A 5,894-nucleotide genomic window follows, 5' to 3' on the forward strand; every position below is an offset into this window, starting at 1 on the left:
GAAACATGGCCTGAGTGATGACTTTGGTACCCAGCCCAGTGCTACTGTGCACTTTCTGAGCCCTGAATTGTGGAAACGCTTCCAGTTGGTCTCTGCTCCTTCTCCAATTGTGTGTGTGAATTGTCAGTGCTGCTTGGTGACATTTTCTAGGACTGCAGTTCTGCCACACGCTCCTCCAGCATACGGCTCTTTCTGTGATGTTCAGGGCCCTGCAAGGATGGAAGCAGCTCCTCCTTCCCTGTCTCCTGCTCCTCTCCCTGCCTGGGGACCAGTTTTGCTGCTCCCTTGGGAACGCTGGGGCAGCTGGAGGACAGAGCCACGCACCACGTGCAGGAATGTGGCAGCCCAGGGCCAGTCCCCCAATGCCCAGTTCTCTCTGCCAGACTATTTTTGCCGCAGTTACATCTTGAAGCATCGGTGGAAGCAGCTAATTTTAAGCTGATACAATTTCTTTAATTCTTTTTCAAGATCCTGATTTTGTAAACAAGTTTATTTACCCTTCCCGCCCGACTCGGGGGTTATCCACCCACAGCTAGGGTGGGTAACGCAGACCAGCGTCTGAGCACTGCCTGCCCGGATGCTCCTCATGGATTGTTTGCAGACAAGATCCAGACCTGCAATTACTCACAGGAATTATTCAGCAAATAGTTTTGAATAATGAATCCCTTTGAGAAATTTGAGTTGTTTTGCAGGCAGGTTTCAGACAGAGAACATGCTCAGAAGTTGTAGCTTTTAACACATTTTCCCCTCTGTTTGCCAAGCTGTGGAGTTGGCATAGCGTCCCTTTCCGATATCTTCAGGTAGGATTAAACCACTCCACCAGACACATGGGGTGCAGGCAGAGAGTGCCCACCTGAGAGTCTCCAGCTCTGATGGAGCTACAGGCACCCTGTTGACCACAAGTCCCCCCACATCCCCTCCTTGATGGGAGTCTTGGTTGCTGTTTTTCCAGTCCGTCTTCCCTGGAGAGGGGCAGCAGGGATGTTTTCACCCATAGATGCTGCTGGCAGTATAGAGTATCAATGGCTGGAGAGCTGGACCTTGCCTGGTGTCACCCCTTTTGGCCAATGTTGCTTCTGTGCTCTGCCAAATCTGCACCTTAAAGTGCTGCAGCACCTTTGAGCAAAGGAGCTGTAGGAGTACAGAGTCAGGAGCAGTCGGGGGGAGAATTTGACATCCCGAGAGCTAAAAGAGGAGATAAAAACAACTTGTGAGGTCAAGTTTCTGTGGGTTTGTTCCAGCTCTTTCCCACCAGACAGTGACGTGTGGTGTGAGATGTTTTATAGCTGGAGGATGGAGAGTTTTGGCAGGGAAGGCAGAAATGACTGGCACCACTTTGTGAGCTGAGGCTGCTAGGGTCCTGAGTCCCATCGAGGGGCTGATTGCCGTGGAATAGGAGGGCGCTTGCCAGCAGGGAATCATGAGGACAAGTTGCTGAGCACCTGGCTTTTTTGGGGGGTACAAATGGTTTTCACTCACCTGCTCTGGAACCTGGAACTGGCCAAAGTGGTGAATGCTCTCGGAGGCACAAGGCAGAACCTGGTAAGTGAGGGACACAGGTCCTGGGCTGGCGATGGGATTTTAGTGGCACAACATCCTAATATTGGGGCCTGTCACTCACATGGCCCTAAATCTTCTGTGACTGCTTTTACAGACCAGGGAAAGGCTCTGGCACCAAAGGGGAGTGGAGAGGTGATTCCAGCCAGGAGATCTGCTTGAGCCTGGTCAGGAGATGTGTTTGAGATAAGGCTCAGGCTGTGGTTCAGATGAACCCCCTGCAGGCAACAAGGAGCAGTGGGAATCTCCCCTTCATGAGACAAACCCTGTGGGGTCAGGCTGCATCTGTGGGGCTGGGGACCCTTCAGGGCGAAGGAGAAAGATTGGGAAGGGTGTAATGTTGTCCTCTCCCCTACGCATGGTCCTGTCCTCTGCAGTCAAGGCATGTGTGTCCATAAAAACAGAGGTGGCATTGCCACAGCAGCAGGGTTTGTTCATCCTCACCCAGCACCCCGCGGCACAGATCTCCAGGTTGTCCTCCACTTACCCATGAGCTCCCATTGAACTGGGGTTGGTTTCCAGCCCTCCAGTGATTTTTTGCCTTAGTGAACACAGCAGCTGCACCTTTTCCACCCTAAAGAGGATTTGGGAGGAGGAGAGGGGGAAGTCATAGGTGGCATGGAGAGATGTGGGGCGAAACATACTGCCAAAATGGGCTGTTCCTCATTTTGGAGCCGTTAGAGGGAGAGGCCAGTGGTAAAGGTTTTCATCATCCGTGGACCAAGTGCCACACGTTCGCTTGTTCTGTGCCCATCGCCAACAGCCAGCATATTTTTGTACATAGAGAGGCTCTGCTCTCATCAGGCACCGTTGTTTGCATATTTGAAGCGCTACAGCCACAATCATCAAGGGGAGAGCAGCGGAGAAGGAAACAGCTTCAGACGCTCGTACGCAAATACCTCTGCCTGGGGGTAGGATGGGAATACAAATTCACTCGTGTCTCTGCTGGGCTCCGCACGTTTCAATTTGCAAATTCTGCATTTTCAGCTGCGTTTGAAAAACACCCCAAAGCTCCCACCGCCCCGTCGGAAGGGGCCGGGATGGGAAGTTCCCTTTCTCGGGATGTTTTGCCACCTAGTGCCCAGCTGGGAAATCTCAGCCGGGAGCCTGCTGTGGGCAAAGCTGGGGCCCTGTGGAGGCAAGAGCACCAGGGATGACTTCTTTTAGGAGAACGTAAATATTTTCAGGAGAGCAAGGTGACGCAGGAGCCTAGATTTAGGGACTTCTGCGGTTGAGACTCACTGGTAGTCAACAGCACTTATTGGTATCTTGTTTCTGACAGTAGACCTCAAAATCTTAAATTGTTCCACTGCTGCCACTCCTGTTGCATCTCTGAAAAGGTCATGGTGGAAAGTGAGGAAAGGAGAGGAGCAAAGACCTGCTGACCTGGGGGATGAGGGCAGGAGAGTTGGGTGTGAAAAGGAATGGCAGAAAAGACAAGGGTGACCTGAGAAAACATCAGCGACAAACCAGTTGCTGTTTTGTGTCTGTCTTGGTTCCCTCATCCTTCAGACAGCAGCTTGCTCCTGCTGTCCAAGTGTTTTGTAGATCTGAAGCTGATGGTGGGACTGAAGGTCTGAAGAGGAAGCCCTCTGCCTTATTTTCAACTGGCCAAGAGCATGTCTCATTGCTGTTCCCCTGCTGTGCAGGAGATGCTTGAGGAAACGCTGGTGATGGATGAGACCTGTCTGTGCATATCGGGCAGGAGGTTTGTCAAGTAGCAAGGGAGAATGACGACACTACTGACCCAGAGAGACCCAGTACTGGAGCAAACTCCCTGTCTGCCTGGGAGGCAAATAGTACCAGCTGGGAAGGCAGACCCGTGATGCTCTCTCTCTCTCTCATTGCTATGACAGTTTGCAGATGGTGGAGAAACGTTGGTGAAGAAGGGCGAGAAGGTAGAAGACCGATGGATCTGAAGAATCGCAGGTAAGCAAAACCTGCCAGAGCATCCTATTTGTCCGTTAGTCAGTGTGTCAGCTCTCCCTCCTGCCACATCTCCTAGAGACAGGGCATGAGCAGCACATACAGCCATTTCTGGCGCAGGGATTTGTATCTCTCACCATCACCAGGTTTCACTGGGAAAGGGGACTTGGAGAGCTGCGGTCAGAGGTGAATTCCCGCTGCTCTGAGATGCAGCCTTCAAAGGGCACTTGGAAACTGCTGAGGAACAACCACCACAGTGCCTGGGCAATGGTTTGGTGCTTTCCCTAGCCAGGAGCTGAATCAGGAGAGAAATTCCTGTCCTAAAGAAGCCTCCCACAAGCATCCTGCCTGCATCTGGAGGGCGCTTCTGGAGACACAGGCAATCCAGGGTGAGCTCTTTGCCATCTGGGTGACCAGTCTGCCCGACTTGGCATTAGCTGGCACCGTCACAACATCGAGCACCGTGGCTGGGTCAACAGCAAGGATGGCAATTACGTGCATGTCCTCCTGCCACTTTGCGCTGCCAAGTAATCTTGTGCTGCTGCTAATCGGGTACCCGATATGATCAAACGCTTTGTGCTCAGAGGATCAGATGGAAGCTATTAGCCTCCTAAATTTGCCAATAGGTGACTAATGGCTTCGAAGTGGAGTCTGCTCTAACAACCCTGAGATGTATAAAGGGGCTGAGAAAAGACAGGAGGAGGCTCAGGGCTTTGTATAATTTTTTTAAAAAGCTTCAACTCTCAAGTGTTTTGCAAGAATATGTTTAATATCTAATATTCATTTCTAATGAAAAGAAAAACCTGAAAGAAGTGCCTGAAATATTTCAATTACTTTATTGATTGGTATTACAAGGTATATGTTGCTAAGCTGTGTTCTGCTGTGATTCTGCAGCAGCTGATAAACAGCATCCCTGGCAAGTGTTCACAAGCCCTTTTTTATCTTCCTCTAGTTTGCAGCATGCAGCTCCGTGGAGATCAGCTTACCGCTATCTACTATCTCAAAAGCAAAGTACCCAAATATCAGTGTAGCAGGCACACGAATCATCTCAAGTAATACCCTTCTGATGGTCTTAAAATGGAAATAAAATATTGCAGAACAGAGTGATCATCAACGGCTGGAACAAAAATAGAACCATTGCTACACGCATTTTTTAAAAATTATTTTGCAAGTTTAAAGGTCGTAAAAAAACCCAATTTTGCTGTTTGCTTTGAAAGCTCAGGTATCAGAGGAGTCTAGTTCAGAGCAGAGGTAAGGCCTTTTTTACCATAAATGAACAGTGATGGAAGTAACAAAATCCTTGTCTCTAACCTGTGAGGGACACCGAGCTGGTACGTGGGGAAGTGCCGTTCAAAAGCACCATGAAGTCATCAGAAATTCTTTTCCAGATTGTTTTTTTTTTTTCTCCAGCTGGGAAATGTGATGAAACCTAGACTTTCCTCATGCCTCACAAAATTGGTGGTTGAAGGAGCTCATCTATAAATAGTTGAAGTTCCACTCACCTCTCATCAGGTAATCATAAAGACAGTAGATGTCTTGTATCCTGTTTCATCAAAGATCCCCATGGAAATGCCCTTTTTGTCCCTTGGGACGCAGTGCTGTAGTCTTGATGCGAGCAGGCGTGGGATGCAGGGCAGTGAAGCTGCTGAGGCATCAACTAGATTTCAAGGCTGAATTCTAAAAAAATTCCTCTCCATTCGTCTATCTGATATATGTTACAGAAGCATGGAAATTAAATTTAATGGCCTTTCTTCGTGGAGTCCAGAGGCTCAGTAATTTTAATGCTGGATTCTTTTTCAAGCTGATTTTTAATTTGACATTACTTTTTAAATTGAGTTGCTTACAGAATGAATGGCTGCACAGTGCGGTTCGGGGCTGGGCTGGGAATCCTGGGCTGCTTCCCACCGAGCTGGAACAAGACAAAAGACAATAAAGCACCATTTCAGATACCCCAGAATCCACCCTCAGGACACCAGAGTATCTCTAGGGTGTCATGGAGACCTGGGCCATGAAAGTACTAGTAGCTTCTCAGTAGGTCTAATGAGGTGTCACAGTGCGGCAGCAGACCTAGCGAAAGGCGTGACTTCCTATTCATTTCAAATCCTCTGACGGATCTCTGGACCAGCTACGTCATGGAGAAGGTTATGACTTCTTCAAGAGCCACAGAATCTCTGATGGTGGAGATTAATCCAGATATTAAATGTTCCAGGCATATACATGAAAGTCTTGTGAAAAACTTGGATTAATGTCCAGCAATTTAAAGAGGACAAAGTGGCATCTTCTTGTTACAGGTGCTTATAACTTCATCGTACTCAGTGACTAGCACAGGTCGTCATTCTCCAAGAGCACGGTGCGAGAGTTTGGGAAATCTTTACATAGTCTATGAAACCTGGAAGGAGAAGATTAAGGAT

This window comes from Buceros rhinoceros, unplaced genomic scaffold (assembly GCF_000710305.1).
Source record: "Buceros rhinoceros silvestris isolate BGI_N320 unplaced genomic scaffold, ASM71030v1 scaffold2361, whole genome shotgun sequence".
NCBI classification, from domain to species: domain Eukaryota; kingdom Metazoa; phylum Chordata; class Aves; order Bucerotiformes; family Bucerotidae; genus Buceros; species Buceros rhinoceros.